The 27,582-nt window shown below is 36.6% G+C and overlaps 1 protein-coding gene across 3 annotated transcripts in view; it reads left to right on the top strand.

The window, feature by feature from the left end:
* Positions 1-253: 253 nt before the first annotated feature.
* The window catches only part of ELAVL2 (ELAV like RNA binding protein 2), a 164,883-nt gene continuing 137,554 nt past the window's right edge, over positions 254-27,582 (top strand). For 2 of the 3 annotated variants that reach the window (XM_036898141.2, XM_036898135.2), the window contains exon 1: positions 23,990-24,529. The gene's annotated coding sequence lies outside the window, so the exon portion shown is untranslated. Of the gene's footprint in view, positions 348-23,989; positions 24,530-27,582 lie in introns of those variants that run through there. The other variant, XM_036898138.2, reaches the window with a different exon arrangement.

Raw genomic sequence — 27,582 nt, 5'->3', positions numbered from 1 at the left:
ATCGCGGGGGTGCTGGGGGCGGGGGTGGTGGTGCGGATGGTTTTAAGCCAGTCCTCAGTCCAAAGACGGCTTGGATCAATTTCCCCTCCAACCACTCAACTCTCCCCTTTACCTTTTGTTTTGTTAGCTTTGCTTTTTCCACTCCCACCCCTCCCTAGTATCGTCAGAACCTTGCGTCTAGCTCGGGTTTGTGCATTTAAATGTTATTCTGATTGGTGAATGTTCTCTCCTTTTTGTTGTGATTACTAGAGATACTTTAGTCCTGCCTTCCCAGTTCTGCGTCCTGCACAAGCAGTTTTGAAAAATTAAGTGCAAAAAGCATGACAAAGCAATATGAGGTTGCCGTGGTAAGTGAACTTTTAAGCCAAAAATTACCATTTTTTCTTGTACGCTGGGTGTGTGGATGCTTTGAAGGGGAATCATCACACACAAAGGGCTGAGGGCTGGGAAGAGGGAGCGATGAAACAAAAAGCAATAGTTCTAATTTTGTTTTTCTCGTTACTACGGTCAGTAGACGTGCCGTATTTAATCTGGTTGATATTCGGGAAGGTAATGGGTTTGGTGCATTTCAAGTGGGAAAGAGTTGGCTGTCTGCAGGGTCGAGGTGCCGGGGAGGGAGGGGAAAGGAACTAGGTTATTGTCTGTTTTCAAAAGAACCGTGCAGCTCTAACTTACTGAACTCAGCACAGTAGTGAGGTCATTCCTGATCAAAATCCTTAAGGAGAAATGGAACAATGGGGTCACCCTCACTCACTACAGTCTCTGTGTCCTCACCTGCACCGTTAGACCTTTTCTTTTCTTCCTCACACTTCTTCGGGTAGCAACGTTAGAAATCATCCTTCTTAAGACAAATTTTAAACGTTAAAGGATGCCCAAATAATACATTTGGAAAGTTGTGATCTTAAAAAGTTTGAGGCTGGAAAAAGGAATTGCGTACTACCCTTCCCACATCTCCCATCGCTCTTCCTGCCCCTGCCCTTTTGAACTAAAGTGTACAGATGCATTTAAGGATCCTTCCTCAACCCCTCTCCTAATCCCTTTTATGTGTTTTGAAGTGCGAGATCCAGAGAAGGACTTCTGAGTTTTGTTCCTTTATCTCACATTCACTTCCTGAGAATAGCTATCCAACTTAATATTTGTGGTTGAGTTAATAATTCCAAGTTTGGTAAAAGACTCAACCTTTCCTCTGGAAAATTCTAAATATTTTGGCCAGCTCAGCACTTAAAAAAAAAAATTAACAGTGCTCAGTAGTCTTTACTTTTTCTGTTTGTGAATCCATTTGACTTTTAACTTGTCAATGGCTGTTGCCAGGGAGATGACTGGATGCCCTATATTGGAATGAACCTGCAAGTTCTCTGATGAGGGAAGGCCATCTTCGTTTTCTCATTTGAAGGATGAAATAGAAACAAAAATGCCCCCCTGAAAGGACTTGTTTTCATGTTTTGTTAAAACCATTCTTAACTTTCATTTATATGTGTGCAGATGTAATTACAGTGCTTACATTTCTCAAGATCTATTCTGAAATAAAAACTTTTGAGTTATTATAAACTCCCTCTGAGCATAAGAAACACTTAAAATAACTTTTTAAACTGATATTACAATGAAAATTAATGTTTTATTAGGCACATGATTTGATAACTTCTTTTAACAGCTGACTTATTCTTTGTCTGTTCTACATAAAATTACTGTAATTTACCAGAAACTATAACAGGAAAGTGACACTTTATGAAGTTGACTTACAAAGTCTTCACCATTGCTTTTTGTCTTGCTATTTGCAATCATCATCCTTAAAAAGTTTTCACTTTGAGAGCTTAAACACCAAATGGCTAACTAAACTACTAATCTGTTGGTACAAGCAGAATCAATTCAGTACAACTTCGAAAGAAAAATCTCAGAAGAGTTTAGAATAGAATGTATTATTTCATGTATTTGTTGTAGCCAAGAGTTGCTTTTCTTAATGTACTGATAATTTTAGGCTATGGGTAGTCAACTAACAAAATTTTTAACTTTATAATTTATTTTGGACCATACTACTTAACTGTCATACCTTTTCAATTTTGGAATTAACCTTGAACTATGTTAGTACCATCTGGGGTTTTAAAATAAGCATCTTGAACTGTATTTTTCTACAAAATATAAACGAAGTAAGAATTTACTATCTACCAATTTTGTATAGATACTTGCAAGTATATTTATGGCCTGTAGATGTGTAAAAATTAGATTACTTGATACTGTGAGAAAAAACACCTTTAATCAAAATTATTTTACCTACTCATAGTCCCAAGCAAGCCTTCAATTTTACTGTAATTTTCTACCTATACACTGAATATACTGTTTTAGTTGAAGACATTCATAAAAAATTATTATTTAAAATAAGTTGGGTAATTGCAAGTTTTTTAAGTATAATCCATAATAGTGCATGTAGTTTAATATCCTATAAAAGTAACCAGACTATTTAGCACCATATGTTCCTGGCACTTTCCCTCACTAATACTAGTGTGGCAATTTTAGATTTGCCAAATATTCTTAATATGGAAATTTCTTTCTATCAGAATGTAATACTATAATAAGCCTTTTCTTTCCTCAGTGTTCTAATTATATGTTATTAGCACATTAGAAATACAGTGGCCATGGACTGGTATTTTCCCTAAACCTCAGTCCATTAGAATAAATTTTATAAATAACAGGAAGTTTATAATGTTCATAAGAACAAAGTTCTAAGTAAACAATACTCTCAGAGAAATATTTATTGTTTCCCATAACATCGACTCACTTTAAGTAAATGGTATCATAAATAAAGGAGCAAAATGGATGAGATGTAGGGAATGAAAATGGGTGGTAGCCAGGGTCATCTAATATTACATGGCAAGGTTCTACCTCTTACACCATGTTGAGGACATGAAATTTGTACCTGCAGGCAAAAAGGCAAAAAAGGAATGGCTGAAGTGATACTATCATTTTAAAAATGAAAGCTAATCTTCATTTAATACTTCTATTTGTATTAACCTTACTATCATATATCAAATACACAGTCTAAAACAGGTATGAAGCTAATTGTAATAGTTAACATGTATTTACTGGCCATGATCCTGGCATGAATCCAGTCATATAGGAAGTGCTTCACATGTATTATCTCAGTTAATCTTCAAAACACATGGTAGGTTTTATTATGACTTAAATGAATAGGGTAAGGTCAGACATCTTAGGATTTAAATCAAAAATCTATCTGACTCTAAACTTAGGTCCCAAATCAAACAAATTGATAATCAAATAATAGAAAATATATGAAATAACTTACTAAATTTAAAGAGACCTTCCCCATAAGCTCATATAATCTCAACAAATTCCAAAGATAAGAATAATTACCTTGTTAATCTTGGCAATTACTTTGATAAAACATTTTTTGAGGAAAAAAATCTTGCTGAAATATTTCTAACTATATACCTACATTGGGTTTGGATACCATCAGCCTACTTTGGCTGGTCATTTCTTTTGGGGGCAATAATTATGGAGAATTTATTGCATTCTCCATCCTACCCCAAAATCAAATAAAAGGAGAGGAAGATTAAATCAGTTATAATGACAAAGTATATTCAAATAAGTACCAACCATATCTACTTAATAAAAGGAAAACTTTACTTGCAAACCCAGTTTTCCTGAAAGTGGACTTAAAATCAATAGAGTGATTTTTATTTCATTTTACCAACTTAAATGAGACTTAATTTTTCATTTTAAAGACTTTAAAAATTCAATTACCATAGCATTTGCTGAAGTAATGAAATACATGATTTTATAGGTAGCAAATCATTTGATGATTTTTTTTTGCCATAATATATATTTTCTGTTAGAGTTTACTTTGATATTCTTATACTCAGTTAACTTCTACCATAATTATGCAGTGTCTTTTTAAAGTGAATTCATTTAGAACAAAATAGCAGTAGACTCAGACACTGAGAAGTGACTGGTCATTACCATGGGAAAGGGGAGGGAGTGCGTGGTGGGGCGAGTGAGGGGGAAAAACGAGCACAAAAATTCTCAGTCATAATGTAAGTTGGTCACAGGGATATAGCCAAAGATTCTGTAACATCTTCCCATATTGACAGATTAATAACTGCACTAGTGGGGGTGAGGATCTAATAATGTAGATAACTGTTGCACCACTGTGTTGTATACTTGAAACCAATAGAAGATTGTATAACAACTATACTTAAAAAAAAATTAAAGAAAATAATAACAAAGCTATTCAAATAATTTCAAATTAAAATGTACTAATCAAAGAACAAAAACAAAGCATATTCAAAGATGAGTTAAAAAAAATAAAGTGAACTAAAGAGACAAAACTGAAAGTGATATAGAAAATAGATTTTTCAAATGGGGCCCCATTATATGAGTCATTTTTTAAATATTAAACATGATAGACTTTCAAATAGAAGAGAAAAATCCTTTCCCTTTAAAAAGCTCTAATTTTGCTCTTTTTTAAAAATAAAATCTTTGAACCTGAAAGATTGGGATACAGATATTGCAGCTGATAATGTTTACTTATTTATTAACTTGGATCTGCAAAAATGGAGATGCTATGATTTTATCAAGATAATCCATTCAGGTACTCCTAAGTACCAATGAAGAAAATGTTTAAGGACATTATTTACATTCAGCAGAAAACTGCTCAATTTCTCACTTTCACCTGAGAAGAAGTGAAAGTGCTCTGAATAACTCTATCTGCATTTTATGCAGTATATGGGCTCTGGAGTTGTTTTGTGTAAACCTTTTCTAAAAATATTGGGTTACTTTTTTTTAAATGCCGAGAGCTCACCAGAATTTGAATCAACACTCTTGTTAAATTAAGAACTTTTTAAAATTTGATTCATCTGTTTTGTATGTTTCAGACCTTCATAATATTAAATCATCCAGATCTATCATGTTTAAACCCAATTGCTATGAAAGTGCCAATAGCTTTTTCAAGTCTGATAATTTTGGACTTTAAAGAAACATGTTAAAAAAGGGAGAATTGTGAAGCTTCAACCTTACAATATTCTGCACTTGGTCATATAACTTCAACTCTACTTCACTTTGACCTTGGAGGGCATGCCTCAAAAGACCCTTGGATTTTTACCCAGCAAGAAAGCTAATTCTAGTTACTTGCTTCATCCTAAGGAAATTCAGGCTCTGTTTTTATCACAGTTAATAAAATATTTGTGTAGTTTTCTATTTTACCCTTGATTTGGAAATTTACATTACTGTATTATGTACTACAATCATAGGACTGTATCTAGACAATTTTTTCCTTGCAAATTCATCAGTGTGCATAGGTCTGTATTTATAAATAATAAGTATATATAAATATACATATACAAAAAGTTACGGTTTTGTTAGTATGAAGTAAAAAAATTATTGAAGCAGTTTCAGTGTTAAACTTATGTGATAATTAATGGCACAAAACTGAATTTTATCTAATGACAAAAATATTAACTACCTTTATTATTAACTAAAAATCTAGAGTATTTTGGGATCGGTTTGTGGAATCTGTTTTCTTCTACCGCTCCACTTTTGCTTCCCCATAACTTCATACAAAATGATAACTTCATTTGAAAAATTTCAGGAAAATGTGGAAATCTTTAGTAAATATTTAGACAAGGAAAAGAATAAAAGGACCTTAAGACAGTGCCTGCACAGGTCCTGGAGTCCTTCAAGCTGTGCACCTCAATTATACCTGTAAATTCCTTTAAATATGAATTAATTACATTTACATAACAGTAAAGTTATATGTTATGGGCTTTCGAAGCCTCTCAGAGCATGAAGGGTTTACAGGAAATGGCAGAATAATAGAAGCTAGATACCACCACACCTGGCAGACATCAATGAAGGCTGAGAAGGCAGTGCTAAGTGTTTTATTTATTTTTTAATAAGAACTCAGGTTTTTTAGTATTTCCAGCAAAAATCATTAACCACATGACACATTATAAATATTTAATAAAGTCTAAAAGTTGACCACTATTCTTTGTTAAGGATAATGAGAGTGAAGATTACTACAGTAATCTAGGCTTGTGAATTTCTAATTATTCAGTGCATAATTTTTTACCACTAATTCTGATATTATGGCAGAGTTGGTATTTAATATATGTTTGATTCTTACCATAGACACTGTAACATTTTGATGTGTCTTGGGATACAAATGGATGATATTCTTCATTTAACAAACATTATTGCATGCTTACTAGGTTTTTGGCACAGTGCTAGACACCCAATGGAAAGGATGGCTTTGCTATCAAGCTGTGCACCACTGTCTGTGTAGGAGACAGACGCGTCAACAAATGGTTATAATGCAGTGAGATAATTGCTATCAGAGGTGTGTGCAAAGTGCTTTTAGGAGCTCTCACCTATAAACCTGCAGTTGGCTTTAGTGGGGGTATTCAGGAAGTGCTTCTCAGTGAAGTTTTGCACACTTTTTCCATTAAAAAAGTGTAATAGTGGGCCTTCAAATAATACAAAGATGAAGTATGTATTTTCTAGTTTTTATATTTTGATATCAACTTATGAAGAGGGACAGCAAGGATGTTTTCAAGATTCATTAGTGTAATTCCTCAGATGCACAGCCTTTGACAAATGTGCACTGCTGGGAAGCCTTTAATATATTGATTATGTTAGTGTTTTGTTGTTAGTAGCATAATGGATAAAGCAAAGGCTCCGTTTTTATTCTTCTAGATGCTCTACAAAAAAAAAAGTGTCTTGCAAACCGTGAAAGGCACACAAAAGCAAAAGTAATTAAATAACATAAATGGTGAGGGAGATTGCCTGTGATCTGGGCTAGAATTAGAAAGGGAAGTGTATGGAAGGTTATTTAAGAGAGAATGATATGAAAATGTTTTGAAATAGGAAAGAGAGTTCTGCTACATAACAATAGGATATCAATTTAAGTGACTTCACTTTCCTTTGTATTGCATTCACATTTACAACAGAGCGAAGTACCATTAATCCAAAATTTTCCTTATTTATGATTTTCATCATTGAATGGGCTGAAACCACCCTATTTTCTTCCTCAAACTCCCAACTGCATGAAAAATCTTCACTTAAGAGTGATTAGTACTTCATGTGAATATCATTATACATTTTGCTCTCTGATTGTTTGACAATACAGTTTAGCCCATTCCTGCTGGGATTCTCTCCTGGCAACAATTTTATTTCCTTGTGTTCATTTTTAGGAAAATCCTCTCCACATTGTTATATGTATTATTTTATAGGAAGGAAGCATGTAAAATACTCTTGAACTCATTTTACTTGTGAGTTTGAATAGCATTCAGATTAGAATGATTTCCCCAGAATTTTATAGGCTTGCCCAATCCAGCTGTATATTTTATATGCTAATGTAAATTCTATTTTTGTTCCCCTTGGGGGTTTAAGTGATTATAATTGTTGCTCTTCAAAAGCCAAACAGATGATGATTGCTGCTTCAGGAGTGTACCAAAAGAAACTGGCTTTCATTAAACCTGCTCATCCACTTCATAATTATCTCCATTTTATCTAGCTAAGAAGCAGGAAAAAAATGGCAAGTACAGTTCATTGAAGCCAGTTCAGTTATTTAAACATTGCTTTATTGAACTAGCAGGAGGTGTTAAAGTAGAGGAGATGTTTTCATCCCAACACTGATGTGTAGCCGGTGGCCCAACTCAGGAGTTTAGTTGAGCATTAAATGCCAGAGGCCACAGGGAATGAAAGGGGAGATATTCTGAGCTGTTCAGAGAGGGGTCCTCTAGTGGATACAATAAATAGTACTGCAATGGCAGCAGTTCTGAAATAATCTTTTTGCTTGCTCTTCTTGTAAGTTAAAAATGGAGTTAGCTACTTAGTATATCCACTAAGACTCAGAAATGCACTCTAAATGAAAGGGAAATTTCCTATATAATAATATTAAAAACAAAGGTAGGGAGGGTACTGATAACGTTAAAAGGATATTAAATCCTGTGACTGACATCTGAAACCTTCAAGAAATCCTATGGTCACATGAGCCTTGTGATCTTGACCATTGGTCAGAAACAGGTGCTTCCAGAAATTGGTTTTCCTCAATGGAGAGAATATCTCCCTTATTCAGGTGACACAGGGGTTCTGAGTTACCTGTAAGGAGGGGTTGCCTTGCAATTAGGTTGTATTGGACATGGTTCTGAGCACATACATTGCTGGCTGTCCTCCTGATGACACACTGAGGGTCCTTGAACTCAGGTGAAATAGAAAAGTGTCAGAGTTAACAGCGCAAGCTTCCAGCTGTCAGAAAGCAATTCTGTGCTGGTTAAGAGAAAAATTATGAAAGGACTCTGTTCTCTAAAATTTCAAAGAGCCACATTTAAAAAACCAATTGTCTAAGGATTTGGATAAAACATTACACATTCATAAACAAATAAAATGGAAGGTTTCACTTTTTTCTACAGATTTTCATTTTCATGTTCCATGATAGTTCAGCAAGTTTCAGGCAATTTCACTTTTTTAAGTTTTAACATAGAGTTATTATAGTACAACTTGATTTTTAAACTCTTGGGGAATCATTGAAAAAAGGAAAAAAAAAAGTTCACTTAAAAAGAAAAAGGAAATATGTTCCTGGAAGGCTTTTGGATAATTTGCTATAGAGTTGTATACATTAAAAAATAACTTTTTTCCCTCTCAATTCTTATGTCATAATAATAAAATTTTTCAAGTTTTCATGTATGTCATTTTATTTTGGGTCCACAATAACCTCAAAAAGTAAGGAAATCAAATACTATAATTTCATTTTATATATAGAAAAATAGAAATTTCACAGTTTTAAATCTAGAATCTGAGTATACCAACTCCTTGATCAGTATCTTATTCGACGTCTTGATCTACCAATAGCTTATCAAGAGATTATGTATAATTATATCTAGACTATAGAATCATCTTTAAACCTTGGCGGGGAGGAGGGAGTAGAATGTTCCCAGAGAATAAGTATTTTCCCAGTGAGCTCTTCAGCAGTCTATGCAGTTTGCATTCTCAGATCTAGGGAGAGACTGTATCAATGGTTTCCTCTAAAAACTCTCTAAATATATACTCTGTTTGGTGGTATAGCAGTATTGGAATTTTCTTGGATTTCTGTGTAGAGATATGCCAGGGTAAAAAGAACTGATTTCTTATCAGCAAAGCCTATAGAAGCCAAAAGTCTGAGAATATACTAGCTTCACCTAGAACTGCCCTAGGCAAAAATGGTGAAAACTATGGAGTTGGTTTTCTCACCTCTCTATCACCTCTTGATACATCTAGTACCCTGGCTACCCTTTGTTCCTCTAGGCTTGTGCTGTCCATTTACCAACATTACTAAAACCCAAGGCCTACTAGGACACTTGCTCTTCCTCTTCCAAGGAGGCAGACAGGTTGTTAATCTAATGAATTAATCTCCACTATTTGGAAGATATTAAGGAGAGTCTTGGTTTCAGTAAATATTGAAAAGTCACTCCCAGGGAAAATTCCCTCATTTTTTGTTAAACAATCATGGTGTGAATACCCTGTTGGTGGTCATGTCAGGCCAAAATAAATACTTTTCTGGTAGTTGCTTTTCTTAACCACATGGCACTCCTTGATTTTTGTCACTGAGGAGACTGCTTACTTATCTTGAAATAGGACAGTTAGAAATGCACTAACTCAACAAGAAAATAAATTCTGAAAAAGATTAACTTGGAAATGTTGTCTTATCTGCCTACATTTGTTAAAACAGAAGTAAAAGCTACAACATATAGTAAACACTAATATATATCCATGCCAATGGAATGACTCTCTAATTTCTCAGGGTTATCTCACATGTCTGTAGTTCTATTGTAATAACAGAAATTGTGGGAAATCATGCTTGTCCTGTGACCTCACAGACATATTAATGTAAATAAAATCTTAAAAGTCTCCCAGTTAAATCTCTTTCAGCATAACACAAAGTACAAATCTGGCAATTACTCCAATTAATCTGCTCAACAGAGAGCTGAACCAAAACAGTTCAAGGCAGTTTACTTTACTGCCATGTTAACTGGGCAACTGAAAAAAATCTGTACTGTGTTTTGTTTTAAATCAGTAGTCCATCAGAATCATCCATGGAGGTTTTTATAAACACAAATGCTTCAAACATCACCTCAGAATTACTGAGTAGGATGTCTACCCTGGGAAGCGCATGTACTTGAAAAGACAAGACCTCCACGGGTGGGCCAAGACATGGGTGCTTAGTTATGTGTGAGAACTACTGCCTTTCACCAGTAATATCATTCACTGAATATTCACTCTGTGACAGGCACTCTCTTGAGCACTTGACAAATATTTTTCACTTAATATTCACAATATCCCTTAAAATGTGACTATTACTTTTGCAGTAACTCATTTTACCAATGAGAAAGATGAGGTGAAGAGAAGTCAGACAACTTGCCTAAGTCATATACCAAGGACATGGGAGCCGCAGAACTAGAATGCAGGTTGCCTTGAATACTTGAACCGCTGCAACTCTGAAAAGGCCTTTGTAATATACCTATTGAAAATGGATGGCTGTATTTTATAGTTGTAATTTCTAACCTAGAAGCTTCCATTTTGTTGCTTTGAGTACCCTACGATTATCTGGAGTGTACAGGGATTGTTTCACTTTATGGCCTTAAAACAGAACCACTATATTCATGTGAAAGGAGAAATGGTCTAATAGGTAAAAGATACTTGAAAATTGCAAAATGTTTTTGTTTTTTTTTTGTATAAAAGTTGCATATTACTTTCTACTTTAATTCTTGGTTCAGAAACTCAAGAGCTGCTATAAACTACCTTTTAATTTCATGGCTAAAAAAAATTTAGAAATGAGATAGTTAGAAGAGCATGATTTTCCTTCCAGGTTAATTTCTCATTTAAAAGTATGAGAAGTTGTATAAAATCATTGCTGAGAAATGCAGTTTCCAGTGTAGAATATGCAATTTTAGGATTTGTTCTTTCTGATTTGGGGCTGACACCATTATTTAGAATAGTGATGACTCATGTCTAGGACTGAAATCTGTTTTTCATGGGTTTATACATTTTTCCCCTTGAACTGCACCAAAAATGGTTTTTTAATTGGCTTTAACTCATGCCCAATAAATTGGATGAAAATTGATTGCCACAGTCATGTTTGGTTTAAAATTATTCAAGACTGCGCCATGAGTCAGATGAGTGCAAGAGCAAGGGCAGCCTCACTTTATGTCCTCTGTTTATGACAAATAACTTTTTTCAAAATGGTCATAATTCATATCTAAAAGTTAATATATGTTTGCAATTTATAAAGCTTAAAAGATAGTAACAGAGCCACTTTAAAACACATGTTAAAAAATATATTTCTCTTATTTTGATATTGTTTCTTAATACCCTCTTTTCCAGTTCTACCAATACTACAAGTTAAATCATACTCCTTTAACAATTAATAATACCTGCATGTAGCTCTTGTTAGATCCTTGGTCATAATATTAGAATATTTTAATGGCAAAATTAAGTAAATAAATGAGGATGTTCAGACTGTACAATCCTATAGAGCTGAGACAGTAGTCCAGTTTTTTTCTTTCTCTGAGGAATATTTTTAAAGACAAAAATTAAACAATATGAAAATTGAATTAACTCAGGTGACTGTTTAGGGCATTGGAATAGCAATTCACTAAATGGTACCTGTCAGGGAGCCAGTTTTTATTCTATCTCATTATAATTATTTACTGTATTATGGTTTTCACTTACGTATATGCCATAGAAATACAAGCAAATCATTTTAAGGGCTTTGCAAGTTGGGCTCATTTTATGAGATTCTACAGGAACTGTAGGAAAGGGTATAATGGGGAAAAAGAAATGATTAATTAAATGAAAAGAACATCCCTTGGCTATAATATAAATAGCAGTAAGAGAAGGAAATAGTTGATGTTCTTGTGTAAAATTAATATTAGGCAATTCTAACTGGACAGGATAGTTAGATCTGATACTGTATTCTTCTAAGAAACTGGTAGAGCAATTTCTGAGATTTTTAAAATCATTTTACTCTATTATACTTATTTTTCATATGCATGAAATATCAAGATTTGTTTTTGTAAGAGTATATTATTTTTTGTATAAAATATAAAGCTCCAGGGCTGTTAATCTGTCTTCTCTCTGGTCCTCACCCCTCAATATTACCACCTGCTCCCACCTGGTGGCTACACAGCTGAAGCTTGAGCTCTTGAGCTGCAGAAGTTTTTTTCCTCAAGACACAAAACTACCTGTGTTTCTATTATATAAAAAAGACACATACTCCGAATTTTTACAAACCCAATAATGCAGGAAATAAAGAAAAATATAACTATAGACCAATTCCTATTATTTCAAAATAGCCACTGTTTAATGTTCTAGTGACCATCCTTTCTATATTTAGTGAATGTTCTCAACATTCAATATTTCATGGAAATCCTCATATATCACTAAATTACAAATATATACTATTCCTTTTAATGTTTTTGTAACTAGTTGCCATACGGTTATGGATTAGACATTTGGATATTAAAATTTACAAAAGCTAAATAATAAAATTTCCTCAAACCCCAAAATAATAATGTCAGTGGTTAGGACTTCCTTGGACATATACTGTAATATTTCTAAAATCCTATTGTATTTGACCTGAATCATTTAAAGAAGCAAGTCATCCAATTATCACTTTGATCTCTCTTCCATTTGCTGGCAATAGATAATATGGCAAGACGTGAGTATGATTATTTGTTCCAAAAACATAGTTTTGTCTGTTTATGTTAACTGCAATATCCATTTTCCTTATGCTTTTGTTCTATTGCAAGGATTATGTTATCTTTAATTTCTGCCATTTTTTTTCAAATAACTGAACTTTACATCTAGATAGTACTTTAGAGGTTATTTAATAAATAGCAGCTAAAGACTTGGCCATAAAAATTGACTACCTGGGGTCAAATCCCAGCTCTGTCAAATTCTAATTGTGTGATCTTGGAAAAATTACTTAATTTCCTCACCTTTAAAATGGTAGGATTATTGTGAGGATTGAATGATTTAATGTACATAATGCATTAGAATGCTGCCTAGCACATAGTATGTACTTAATGCTCATTACCCATTATCAGTATTCTTACTAATTCAGTGTTCTGGGAATCAGGAAGTTTAGGCAGAGTGACTTGAAGGCAATCAGCTAGTTAGTGGGAGAAGTAATATTAGGACTCATGTCTCCTTTCTCTAAGCCCAGGAATCTTTAGCTCAGTGCATCCTTTCCTAGCAGTGTTTTTAAAGCTCCCTCTTAGGCACAAAGATATCTTAGAGGCAACTGTAGGTGCAGCCTGAGAGGCTGTGATTCCTGGTTTCTCTCCCTCACAGCTTTCCTTGGGCTCTTGGGCTCAAATATATTATTTGTTCTAAGTGCTATCACTTTTTCAGTGCCTGCTATAAACATTTTGGCATGAAAACATTTTCGTTATTATCAGGGTGAACCTCTTTTCTATACCTGTCAGTCTTCCCCCCATCTCTATTCCTGACCTTACCACCTCATTCCAAGCAGTCTTAGGTTTTAGACAAAAGGTTTTGCAACCCTCCTTATGGCTTGATTCTGATTCCCGTGCCTTTGAGTCACCTCCTGCTTGCCAAGTCCAGAATATATGATTGTCAATAGATATATCCTGTATCCAGTTGTTTTATGTCAGTACTTCCTCTGCTGGCTCTCAAAGCCTTCCGTGAAGTAGTTCCACAATACCTAACCAACCTAATATCCTATCACCCTCCAGCCCATTTACTGCCTTCACCACAGTCAGCCTAGTCTCCACCATCAAAGTCTCATCATTTTCACCTTTGAACATCATTTCATCTGTTCTGAACACGTGCCCCTCTCCACACACACATCCTAATAAAGTAGATTCATATAAAGGTCTTTTAAATTTAAGGAATAAAACACCGCAATATATATATTTATATTTTCCTCTTTCATAAAAACCTTATAAAGGGGCCCATATTTTCATGTATTCTTTTGATATGATGAGCATAAAGACATGCCTTTCTTTTAGTATTCATTTTACATCCAGGAAATATTAGTATTCTAGAAAACATCAGTGCTCTGTGAGTTAAATAGTGAACACTGACATAAAAGAAAGGCTTTTCTTCTTATTGTCTGCACAAGGAATCTAGAAAGTTCAGCAAGAGAAAAAAAGAAATTTCACAGTAAATTGTGTCAAAATGTTTCAGGGAAATGTCTATTTGTTACTCAAACAACTTTAACAGTCTGTAACACCATTCATTTATGTTACATCTTCCAACTCATGTTTATAAAAACTGACATTTCAAACAACCATAGTCTCTAATTTCTCCTAGTAGAATGACAAGGACCAAAGGAACACAATATTGTTTCTATTACAACAGTATTTTCAGTCTTAAAATGCAAATACATATGCTCAATCACGAAAATAGATTTTCCATTTAGTTACATCAACAGGAAGGGTTAAAAGGAGTTGACAGTGAAATGGCAATAAAGAGCGACTCTGGTTATTGTGTGTGTCAGCATGTGAGTTTCTTCTTGGTGCTAATTACACTTCCTCATAGAAGTTTGGCAGTCACATGACTGGGCTTGCCATTGAGTGGGTTAATCTTATCAAATTTTAAGATACATTTAAAGTGCAAATAGGTGCCTATTTAAGTTTAAAATAAAAACATTAAATCTGGTTTTCCATAGCAACCTACTCATGCAGACATCTAAAAAGTTTAAGTTTCATTCTTTTATTGGGCTGCAGAGTTTTGTTTCCTTGCATTCTATTCACTCACTGAAAGTCCATATCTGCAGCTGCATCTGTATTAATCCATGACAAAGTAAGCCCAGGAGGGAACTGCAAAACTATAAACCATAAGCAAGTTTTAGTATTTTTTTTGACATTATATGTTTTACAGTGTCAAGTGGGCATTATTTCTCCACATTGTTTCATTCAAAGCAAACAAAAAACTATTATAAAAAGCATATTCTCTTGTGCCCTTTATACAGTCTACCTCTATATTCCTTTGGAAATTTATTTTGATAGATTTTTCAAGCACAGACAACTAAGAAATAGAAAACTAGGGCAGAAAGTACTGTTAGCCTATGTAAATGGAATAAATGTAATAGCCTATAAAATGTATGTAGAGAAAGAATGAACCTGGGGAGAGGCAAGTAATAAGAAGATTGAAACTGATTTCTTTTAAAGCCATAAATGATGAGTAACTTTTAAACTCTTGCCTTAGAGTTAACACAGAATGGTAAATAAGAATAGATAATATACATGTGTGTCTGTGTGTGTGTGTATGTATAATTGAAAAATAAAAGTGTCTTGGTATAAAATAAAAATATTTTAATTTGATTAGACAGTGATGGTATATATTTGACTCAGCTTGGTTTCAGCAAGTAATTAACTGAATTATAACCTATACTTAATACCAAACACTAACATTTTGAGCCTAACTAAAGTAACAATGGTCATAATTAATGCCAAAGAGAGTAAATAACACATTGCAAAAAGACTGACATTCAGGAAACCTGTTCTGTATTTCTCTTAAATTTAGAAATATTACCTATACTCCTAATGCCTCTGTTATGCTCCTGAAAATGAGAAATAATTTATGTCCTTCCTTACCTCCTACGTTACAATGATAAATATGTAAAAGTACATTGAGCTTTCTGTGATAAAAGGAACTATAAAAATCTGAGGTGTTTTTATTATTATATCAATCATATGGGATATCAGACTAAGTTCCTTTTTGAAGACCCACAACTTTTTATGGGTGAATCATGAAATTGTATTGGGAAATATATTGAAGCCACATAACAGGCAGACAGAAGATTTTATGTCTTTTGGGGCCTTTTAAACTTGGTTACAATTAGAAATGTGAGAAGATATTATCATAGGATATATCAGTTAGGACATTAATGGGAGCAAATGAAAATATTTAAGAGACAGTATGTAATATCAGGAACTCTAATTCTGGCTTTAGCAAATAAATGCGCTAAGTCACCATTTTTGTTCCCATAATTGTAGTTACCATGTATCAGCTGCTTCCTTCATGACAGGGAACTTGAATATTTTCCACTCATGATTATATTTAACCTTACAGTGAACCTAAATTAAGCATTATTATCACGATTTTATGGATCAGGAAATCAAGGCTTAGAAGAGATAAAATAACTTGCTGAGGACCCCACAAAGGTGGAGTCAGGTTCAAACCCAGATGTACCTGAGTAAAAATCCAAACCCTTAACAATTTTCAAAATTGTAGCACCTAATAGAGTAACATTACAATTTATATTTACAGGACTAATTTTTTGACAAGCTATACTATTGAAAAATTTGTAAAGACATACTCTACAAATATAGGCACTCAAAAGATGCTAGAATCAAACTGAAATGGGTGATTTGTCAAAGATGAGGAATAAACATTTAAAAATAGGAACTGATTATGTATTACTCATTTAACCCTCAGCTGAAGATAAATGTTCTATCTGGAACACAATTAGTTTTTTGATTTTTTTTTTTTTTGGTAATGGAATTATAATCAGTTTTAAACAAAAACATTATGTCTTTTAGATATTTCCAAATCTTTCAATATTTTTGCCTTATACATCATAGAAAGACTGTTTTGCCTTAAAAATTTACCATCCTACTTCCTATAAAGAGGAATTAATAATGAGGAATCCCTCTAAAGATGTATTTTGCACTTCTACAATTTTAGTTATTTTTCATTTTTTATAATGAATTGCTATGCTTTTAGAAACTATATATAGCATTTATTTGTGACAAAAATTAGGTTTATAATAATTTAATGCTAAAAGATTTTTCTGTTCAATAATGAAATTAAAAAAAAATTCTTTGTTTTGAAATGTTATATTATTTTATATGTATTAGATATCTTTTTTCACATTTCAGATTTAGTGAGAGTACATCTTTTAACCCTTCTGTAAATCACCATCTTTAACAAGTTCTACCTGTATTGACAAAGAGTAGTTTAAGCTGCCCACTGTATGTATATTTTCAATTTAATTAAGAATAACAAAAATAACTATAGCTTAAAAGCCTCATTAAAGCTGGCAATTCAAACTTGTTTGGTTATTTGTAACAGGCACAAAGAAGTCTTACATGGTTTTCTGAATATAACTTAATAGTGCCTAAAAGGCTAGAATTCATTAAAAGAATACTTAAAATGCTTATATAGTAGCCATTATTTAATCCAACATTATAACATTATGGAAAATAATGGTATAGAAAGGAAGAGCTAACTTACATAAACATAAATTTCTTTCTCATTAAAGAATACATACAACACTCATTCACCCATGCACTTGAATTTAAAAAAAAATCCTGTTTTCTGTGTTACAAGATATGAAGGATTTTTGCATAAAGAATTCTTCAGAAATGTGTTTGAGATTCTATGACTTATATTTATTTGCTTACTTCCCTGTGGCTCATTAGATAACAACTTCAGAGTTTGAAAGAACTCCAAAATATATCTAAATAGTTTCGTAAGTACTAAAACATGTACTAGCATCTTAAATTTTTTCTCATCACTTTTCCCAACAAATTAATTTTTAATTCTTCTTCACCCCACTGTAATTTAAGCAGCTCTTATATTGTCAATAAGTACACTCTGACACTGATCCAAGTTTTGGGGTTAAACAAAGTAAAAAGTGATTGATTTTCTAAAGCTGCAGTAACTACATATTATGGGCTAAAGGTACTTTTTTAGAACTGCTGCTAAAACTCGAAATATCAATGATATTGTGGAAAATGCAATGCATCCTCTCACACTTACAGACTCCCATAATTGTACATTAGTGAATTTACAATCCACTCAATGACAAAAAGAACGAGGTACAGTGCAATCATTAGTGAATCAAGACAACAAGGTCACTAAGTATATTCTGCTCATTAAACATTTAAAATTTTTTGTGAAACACTTACTCAAATAATGCATAGCATTTCATGTCTCATACCCATCAAGCAGACATAAGACTAGATATAAAATGTGCTGTAAGGACCAGGTGATTTCAAAATACACACGCGGAAATTTTTGTCTCCTGAAATTACTTCATGGAAATTATGTGGGCAGAGGGGGAGGGTGTGAAATGTAACTCTTATTCTTTTAAGTAGCTAAGCAGATTCTTTTCTGTGATCACTTCTTAAGGCTATTCTAAAAATCACCCTGTAATTTCTCCGGTGACTATATATCACTTCAACAACAAGGTCAAGTTAACCTCAGATATGGTAACTATTCTGTATCTGGTTAATCTACTTTTCTTACAACAAAAGGAAAAGTTCAGAGTTCATTTGGAATCTGTTCTTACTTAACACTGTAGTCAGAGTTTCCTTTGCCCCATGTTCTGACAAAGACAACGATCTTTTCTAAATGATTGGTTTAAATTGTTCCTTATTACATCAAAATTCATACAACTTTATACTTTTCAAATTGTTTAGCATGGTAGCTATGACTACGAATCGTTATCAAGATGCTGTGTCCTTTTGCTACTCCTTAGAGTTTCTCCTTCCCAAATAATTTTAAAAACACGTGAGCTTTAATCTCTCACCGCTCCCCACCCCCGACTAAAACAACAGCATCCCGTTCCAGGCGCCCCCTTTCTGCTTGCGGAAAGCATTTTAATGACAGTTTACTTTAGCGGTCTATCAGCAGACTGCTTGCCTCTGCCACCTGAATTTCAATTTCTTAATTTACAGCCCAGATAAAACAGAATGGAGCAGGGTCTGGGCTGCTCTCTACATTGGGTTGGCCTTATCAAGCGTGAAGTTTGGCGCACTGCAAACCTATTCAAGTGATTATCTGTTGAGGACCTCTTGAGCCATCTCCATCTCTGCAGCGGGCTGATAAGACAGCTGTTTCTCTAGCTGCTGTGTCTCCCCGGGCCTCAGTCTTCTTCTGATACAAACTCTGCCTTTGTCACCGTGTCCCGGTGCGGTCACTTACTCTATGGGGCAAGGGTTTGATCTGAACACACGTGCGGGAAAAGTGTGAGCGTGTACGAGAGCAGAAGACGGTGGAGGAGGGGGAGGGCTGTGAGAACAAGAAGGGGAGGAGGGAAGGAGGGTTAGAGACCGGAGGGAGGTGGGGGCAGGGCCGCGCGCGGAGCGCAGTTGATAGCTCTGAGTGACTGGTCGCTCAGCCTGGCTTTATTATTCCAAATTAGACGTGCATCTCACACAAGTGGAAACGTAAATCTGCAATATAAGGAAGAGCCTCTGAGCACTGGAAGCAGAAAAACCGTTTCTTCCCAGTTCCCGGTAAAGAAACCGGCGAAAAGACTGATCGTCACCAGCTGAGACAGATGGTTTCCTTTAACTTTGGAAACTGCTATTTTTAATTACTTGTATTAATTTTGCATGAGATGTATCGGCTCCAGGAGGAAGCTTAAGGAAGGCTGTTAGCATCCCCGAAAGAAACGGACACAAAGCTGTGATTTGCCCTTTCTCACCTCCAGTTTTTCTTGCCTCACCCTCGCCTGGTCGCCTAGATCTCCCTTTGCACGTTCAGGAAAGACGTGAGTTTTTCCGGCTAAAAGTTGCTACTGAGTAGAAGAGGGGAGGAAAAGAAATTTGAGGACATTTGGGCGGGCGTTTACATAAACGATCGTCGATACGAAACTGCAAATAATCTTTTCCGAGACGCTCTGGGGCACGTGTAACAGATCTTGGTCTGAATATTTGCAGGCAAATCACCTAAAGAAAAATGAACTTCCCATAAATTTTGCCCAGAAAAAAAGATGGTGGTGGTGGCGAACAACAAGCTCGGCTGGACTCAAAGATTTGCTGCGACACTATATTACATTTAATCTTAACATTTAAACAAAGAACTCACATGGTATTTAAGTGTAAATAGTAACGTCAGGATTTAGGGGGAATTCCCATTGAGTTTGTTCCCCTTTACAGTCTTCTTCCTGGAACAGGAGTTTAAAGACAAAATGTAAAGAGAAAGTGAAGGATGTTTGTGAACCCGCTCACTGCCGCTTCTGGCACTATCCCTAATGCAGAAGTGTTTGCAAAATAAAGGATGCTTTTCAAAATAGTCTCGGAGGTCACTCGTCTTCGGATAAGGGGCTTTGCCCTTTTGCCAGGAGGTGGAGGGAGCCAGCAGAAGAATTGGGGGAGAGGAGCGAGGGGGAGTGTATAGGCGTTTCTGTGGCTATTCCCGCTGGGAATATCGAAGGCTAAAAACTCTGGAGTAGGTTTAGCAGACTTTTCGATGACTACCTGGATTTGCATTTATTTTGCAAGACCACTTTGATGAAAGGCAGGCTCACCAGGGCAAGAGAGTGCATGAGAAAAGGGGAACAGTGGAGGGTCCGCAGCGAGTTCGGGGCTCTAACTCTCCTGATGGCTTATCACGAAGGCCGCGTCCTAGCAAAAGCCAGTCTACTTAAAAATAAACATATTTCTTTGGAGTAGGGCAGCCTCTTACTTAAAGTCTGGAATGAAACGTTCCCACAAAGTGCAGTTTTCGCATCTCACTGGAAGGGACAGAAAACATTACCAGGCTGTGCAAACCTTTATTCAGGGTAGGTTCGTCTCTGTCCATGGTGCTAATTCCTGCCTCATTCTCTTGCCCGGTTGCCACTTTCTATAGTGATGTCGGTGTCAATTTTCTCGACAATTTTTTTTTTCTTTTTTCTAAACTGTGGAAGGAAATTTGACATTTTTGTTTAAGAAGAATAAGTAAAAGAGTAGTCATGCTATATAATATCTATATTTCTCACTCAGGTATCATGGAAATGTCTCTTTTCAACATTATGAACCACAGACCTCCCCCAACCTCAAACAGCCCATCAAACTAACACGAAATAATATATTTAATCATCTGAGAGGGTATAATGTTTGGGACTATTGCTCTAAGCTAAATATTATAAAATCATTTAAATAGCTCAACTGCTTTATTTACTTCTTTTTAAAAAAATTTACAATAAATGTTTTACAGAGGCCTTTGTCATAGAATGATAACCCCTCCCAATGTAAGGAGGTTGTTTATCCTAAACGACATTGCCCACAATAGCTTATGACTATTCCTGTGAATGAGTGTTCCTTTATTAAAAAACTTTAGTAAAATAATCAATTGAATTCTTCACTTTTTCAACTCTGAGAACCATTCTTTTTGCAACTTTCTCCACATCAAACTTTTTCTCCAAATTCTCAGTGATACCCTATATTTCTCCCTTCTCTGCTGAAGCTGGAATAAAGCCAGTATTTTTGAAGGTATAGCAGAACTAACATGACAACCATAACTCAGTGTCTCTTAAATGCTTTTCTAATGCAAGTTCAGATGCTGTGGATGATTATTTATCTAACAATGAATGAAGGCAGGTTGAATATGATTGCCTAATGTGGAGTGTGATGTTTACACATAGTGTTTATTAATTGCAAGATAGAATGTGTTAATATTTCAGGCTAGGACAACATGAATTTCAAAATGAAATCTATATCCAGATCTCATTTGTTTTAAAGTGGCTGTATTCACACATTTTTTAAGTTGGAAAAGTACATGTTACTTATGGTATATCTATTTAAATGTTTTTCAGTTTAAAAACATCTGTCTTATTAGGGAAGTAAACTCGTACTTTCAGATATTTTCCATTTCTTAAATAATTTAACTCCATTTTTACCTACATAGAAAAAACAACATGACAACATGTTGAAGATGTCAACATTTTGAAATACATTTGCCCCTCTGCCCAAACTGAAAACAGAAGATATAATGAATCCACAGTATTTAGCATTTTGCATTTGAATGGACATATTTACCATTTTCCAAGTAATTCCTTTAACTACATAGCATACTTGCTATATTTTCATCACTTCACACCACACCCAGCTTTCTATATATCTACCCTCCTTCAACCCTTTTGGAAAATGTACCACTATAATCTACAAAACCTTTCTGTGGATACATACACACATCAAAAAAATAAAACAAAGTATGAGCTTTCACCCAGTTAGAAGACACTTATGTGATTATGAGTTAACAGTAAAGATTTTCTTCCGAGTGCTGAGAGTAATACCTGAACATATGCAACTAATTCAATGTTAACATAAAACACAGTAACATGAGAAAAGACAATCCACTCCATGGACAACTCTGACTAAACAGTATTATACTTTTAACCCAAATTGTATTTACTACTTTAAGACTTAAGTTCTTTACTGAGATGGGGTGAGGGAAGGGTTGAAGGAGGATGACTACAAACCCAATCTTTCAACTGCTTAACAGTGATTAATCTGTTCTAGCTGAGGTGGTGTCTTTCTGTCTTTTCCCTTGATTTGTCCTTCCTTCAGTCCCTTGACTCCATTTCTTCAAACGGCTTTTCTTTCTTCTTCACATGAGTCCCGCTCAGGGCTGCAGAATAGTTTTAAGTTGAAATGAGGCCCCAGGCCTGTTGTTATTAAAAAGTGGGGGCAGGGATTGTGACATGATAATTATAAATGGTAATTATAAGATAACCTTCAGATTCAGGCCTTCCATCCCAATCCCCAGTTACTATGCAAAGCAATAGAACTTGGACATATTATACAGGATATGAGGGAGATAAACAGGTCTTCTGTTCTTTGCCATTAATCATTTATCAACACTCAAGGACACTCTCAAGGAATTCTGATTTGCTTCACCCCTCACTTTCTAGTCATTTTGTTTTGTGACCATCTGCCCCTTTTCCCTTCATCTCACTCCACAATCCTTCAGTCTCTCTTACCTGTGACTCCTTTTTCTGTATTTTCAAAGATAGCAACTCGTAATAAATAAACAGGTAAAGTAATTATTGTTTGAAAGGCATGAACCCCCAGAGAAGATATGTTACATTGCATGAGAAACATTAAATACTGTCTAGGATGTTGGCACTATCTTCCAAGATTAAAAGAAGATACTCGGGCTGGAAAAGAACCTAGGTCAAATGAATATTGTCTCTACTTATACATCAAGTCAATCCTGAGGACCACACTTACATTTGGAGGAAGAAATAAATACCATGAATAAACAGTACTTCAGCCTCCTGAATGTTATTAAAATATGGAGTTTAATAAAGTAGCCTTCATCTGTAAAGCAGAGACATTGACAGCTTGGTCTTCTGGTTAAACTTTCTAAATCCTCGGAGAAAGAGCCTAGAAAAAGGCTCGGCTGTCCTTACTGTCAACAATACATGTGTGGTCCAAGAACTGTACCACTAGCAAATACAGACGAGTGGCTTGTTCTAATTTTATATACAGCTGCTCTTTTTGAGAGTCATCATACACCTCAAAGTGAAGGACCTTAGCTCTACTCAGTACCTCTTTTCCTAGACAAGATATTTATCGTACACGTTCTTATTCTAACACGAAGTGAAAGCTAATTCAAACTATGCAGCTTTATCTGAAAGCATTTCTGAATTAATTCTTGTCCTAAAAGGACGCTTTAAAAAATAAACAAGAGAGCTGCAATATACATATATTAGAATAGAAGAGACATAGAATTGCCTAATATCTAATACGGAATACTAGAACACAAATTGAAAAAGACATGCGGACAAGTAATGGTTGTACATTCATCCCTTTCACTCAGACCAAAGAGAGGGAGCTCTCAATGACTCATATATACCGGAAAGAGTTTAATGTTATAAAGAAACGTGCCATAGATGCGGTAGTGATGGCAAAATAAATGACTCTTTCGGAAGCAGAAAGATTTTAGAGGATAGGGGATCGTGCCATATCACAAACTCTCATAGTATAGTTCAACCCTCCCACGTTGCTTTCTCCCATCTCTTTTTGCTTCTTGCATTTCCCTTCGCCGCCAGTGTTGTGTGTACCTCTCCGCACAACTTACCTTGAAACGGGACTCCATTGAGTTCTGAAGAGTGACACAAGCTCTCATCCAATCATCTCACGTAGCCTTGCCTGGGCGGCCTCAATGGAAAGATCGGGACCAATCATCATTCTGGGGCGATGAGCAAGTTGGGTTGTGGCGCGACTCGGCGTATACTTCCGCGCGTGCTGCCCGGGATAGGATCCTGGCAGAGCAGCTGCACACACGCCAGTGCGGAGGCAGAGAAGGGGTTGGTGATACGGTGCTATAAATCTGTGGTCCAGTCCACCTCCCTTTTAAGACGTCCTCCCCCCTTATTTCTGTTGTCAGTTAGAGATGCAGCAGCTTACTCCTGTAGCGACCTACTAAAAAGCAACAAGGAGAAAGACATCGTCTTTTTGAAAAAACGTTCTTTCGTCTCTTTTCTTTGTTCCTTCGTTTGTTTTTCTTGCCCCTTTTTGTTTAGTTGAACGGCTGTAGGAGGGTAGTCTCTCCGTCTTTTTAAACTCTCTTTTTTAAGTTTCCCCTCCCCTTTCATACTGTTTTTTCGCTATTGCTTTTAGCGTTGGACTTGGGGTCGAAAGCATTTCTTTTTATTTGCTTCTTTTAAGCCGAGCACAGTTTAGGTTTCGTGCTGTCTTAAGAGAACTATCCAGCAGCTTCTTGCTCATCCTTATTGGGAGAACTGCACCGTTACTTTAAAAACACACATACACAAAAACCTTAAGGGAGAAAGGTAAGTTTCGGTTTGGTTTCTTTAATCATTAGTTGCAGCGATGCGCTGGCAAACCCAGAAAAACCTGTAAGTGAGCGGAATACAGAATATGAAGTTAATTGCACATGTTTGTCTCATTTCAAAGCTTCTGCTTTGCTTTTTAATTCTAGAGAGCTAGATACTAAAGGACGGTGGAGGCATGCTTGACGTACTGAATATTCGCAAATGTCAATGGCAGAAACTTAAGTGGTAAATGTGGCCAGGGAAGAGCAGGGGTACAATAGGAGTCTAAATGTTGAATGAGCTTGAGATTCAGGTTGGAAGTTCATTTAGTGGGAAGAGAGAGGTAACGGGTTTTGGGGGGGATGCATGCCTCTACTTTCGCAAAGCAGCCGAAGGACTGGAGAGGCTTTAGTACATTAAGGGGAATCAGAAGCCTGGATTTGCAGATTAGACCAGCGAAAACCCCACACTTAATTGCATTAACCAGATAACATGTGCTGGGGAGATGGGATTGCCAGATGGAATTTAGATGCTGCACCAGGCAGCGAGTTGTAGTTGAAAAAAGTACATGCCGCCTGAGGGCTGGGGCTGGGCTGGGGCTGGGGTGGGTAGAAGCTGTCAAAACTCATCATTGCTAGGTGTGCGGGCTCCAATTCACGGACGCCAATTGCAGTGATTCTCTTTTAAAAGAAGATAGCCAATTTAGGGCCGAATTCTTAAGCCTGTACCGGATATGAGATTCCCTTTGTTCAGAAAAGCGTAAATAAGATCCTTGGAGCTGTGTCTGTGGAGTGGCGGCTGCCTGGGAGTCTCGCTGTACTGGGCGCTGGGAACTGGATCCCAAGCCCTGTCCTTGGTCCTAGGCGGAAGACTTCGCCTTCCAAGCGAAGGGGGAATCCCTTCGCAGCCGCCAGGCTTCTCAGCCACCTCAGGAGCCAACTTCGCTACGTAGCCCTCACCGCCTTCCTAAACCTCCCCGCTTTCCCCGCCTTTCTGGAATAGCTATTGTTAAACTGATGCCGGGAGAAGGATGGTTGGGGATGAGACGCTGGACAGACACATGCATTTTTAACTTTTGTGATTTCTCGGGATTTAGGAGAAGCCAGCTGGGTTTCTACTGCGTAAAAGATAATCCAGGGAAGATGTGGGAAAGGGGGAGGGTGTTCGCTGTGCGGGGAGGGCAGAGGGGGTGGTAGTGTCGGTGAATGAGGTGTTGTGCCTAAGAGAAGTTTAAATTATTGGCACGAGGGGGTGTGGGCGAGTGTGTGCAGGAGAGAGCGCTTGGGGTGCTTAAGAGGGAGGGAGGGCATGGAGAAAAGGTACAAAGCCGGCTGGGGCTGTTAATTTCTGGCTGCTGGCCACCCCACCCACCCTCGCTCAGGGTTGGAAAAGCCAACTCCCCGCCAGCCTCCTCTCGGACTCCACTCTGTCAGCTTCCGGGCGGTGGGGGCTGGGGATGGCAAGGTGGCAGTGCCCAGGACGGGAGCTCCGCGCCGAACAGGACCTCGCGTGGCCATTGTTACTTAATTTATGCCCAGCACGTTGCTACGTACCCACCTATTTCACGTCTGTAGAGAATTAATATGAGAGCTTATACAACTGTGGTAAATTGGAGGTTAGAGACATTCCTCTTACGGGCTAGAGAAACTGGGGTTGGGACTGGGTATTTTTTTCTCGTAATTACCAGCTGCAGATCTGGCTTTATTGTGGCGAGAGTGAGAGAAATAATCAACCATTTAGTATTTACTCTTAACACTGCTGGGCCAGGGTGGATGTCGCTGTACTTTCTCCCCGAAACTCACGGTTTTTCTTCCCTCCCCCACTGATGTACAAACACTCCTGTTGGTTAATATTCTCAACATTCTGCCAGCCCTTCCCTGCACCTGTTTATTATGCCTATCCTCTGGGTGTTGGGAATGGGAGATGGAGATGGCTTATTTCCGAGGCCTACACTGCAACCTATACAACGTAGGCTTAAAATGGTGAGAAAAAAGTACAGAGCAGACAACACTAACTGAATAAATTATATTCCTAACTGGAAATCAGTTCCTAAAGGTCAGGAAAACGGTATTGGGGGTATTTTGGGGATGAAAGGGTAGGAAATCTGTTTAGGTCATAAGACTGCCTTGGTAAAATGGCTTCTTAAATGGGACATCTGAAAGATATGTCACAATCTGAACAAACAAGTCTGCAAAAAAAAAAATTTTTTTTTGAGCGTTTAAAAGTCGCCTTTTGGGCGATCAAAAAAAATTAACTTAGTTACTGTGTTATTCCGTGAATCTGCCTTACACCAGGCACTCCTGGATTTCCTTTCCTTATTTTAACCAAGTGCTTCGGGCATGTCACATTATAAAGCTAACCTGTTCTCAAGTTCACCACGAAAACACAACGTTTGGAAGTGTTTTGGAAGTTGTTGACAGAGAGAGGTCTCCAGTAACTTCAGGAAGTCAGCTTAAGGAAGTAGGGCATCCTAAGAGTTTTAGGCTTCGGTTGGCAAATTTGGTAGGCCGATTTTTGCCTGACGTTTGGAAACAGGCATTTTTAGCAATCCCGCCTGCCTGGAATGGGAATATTATAATTAACTGTTCAGAGGGAGGTCAAAGAGGCGCAGGCGCTTTGAGCGCTTTTCCCAGGAATCCTACAAAGTCAATTAAGCTCATTGCTAACGGGATTTGGGGTGACACACGGAAATGTCGATATAGAATCAATTAGCTATTTTTGACGTCCCCAGTCTGGGATCCCCAAATTGAGGGATGGACGGTCTCCATTTCGATCCTGGTTGATCCTTCTACTATGTGCCTGATATGACTTCGTCCAAGAGGGCAGTTTTGCCTCCCCCACCCTCGCCCTGGGTTAAGAGTCCTTCCGCCCTTCTCCCCCAGCCCCGCCCGTCGCGTGGGGGCGGGGAGCGCTGGGCGCCCTTAGTGGACCTTGCTGCATCAAATCCGCATCATGCCCTTGAAGCTGTAATCTCTCTCGGTCACGTTCTTGCGGCGACTCAGTCACCCACTGCTCAGTTCCTTTCTCTTACCTCCTGCGATTTCAGGTAGGTATGACAGGTGATATTTTAA

This window comes from Manis pentadactyla, chromosome 3, assembly GCF_030020395.1.
Source record: "Manis pentadactyla isolate mManPen7 chromosome 3, mManPen7.hap1, whole genome shotgun sequence".
NCBI classification, from domain to species: Eukaryota; Metazoa; Chordata; class Mammalia; order Pholidota; family Manidae; genus Manis; species Manis pentadactyla.
The sequence above is the reverse complement of the archived record's forward strand: the minus strand, read 5'-3'. Positions and strand labels throughout refer to the sequence as shown.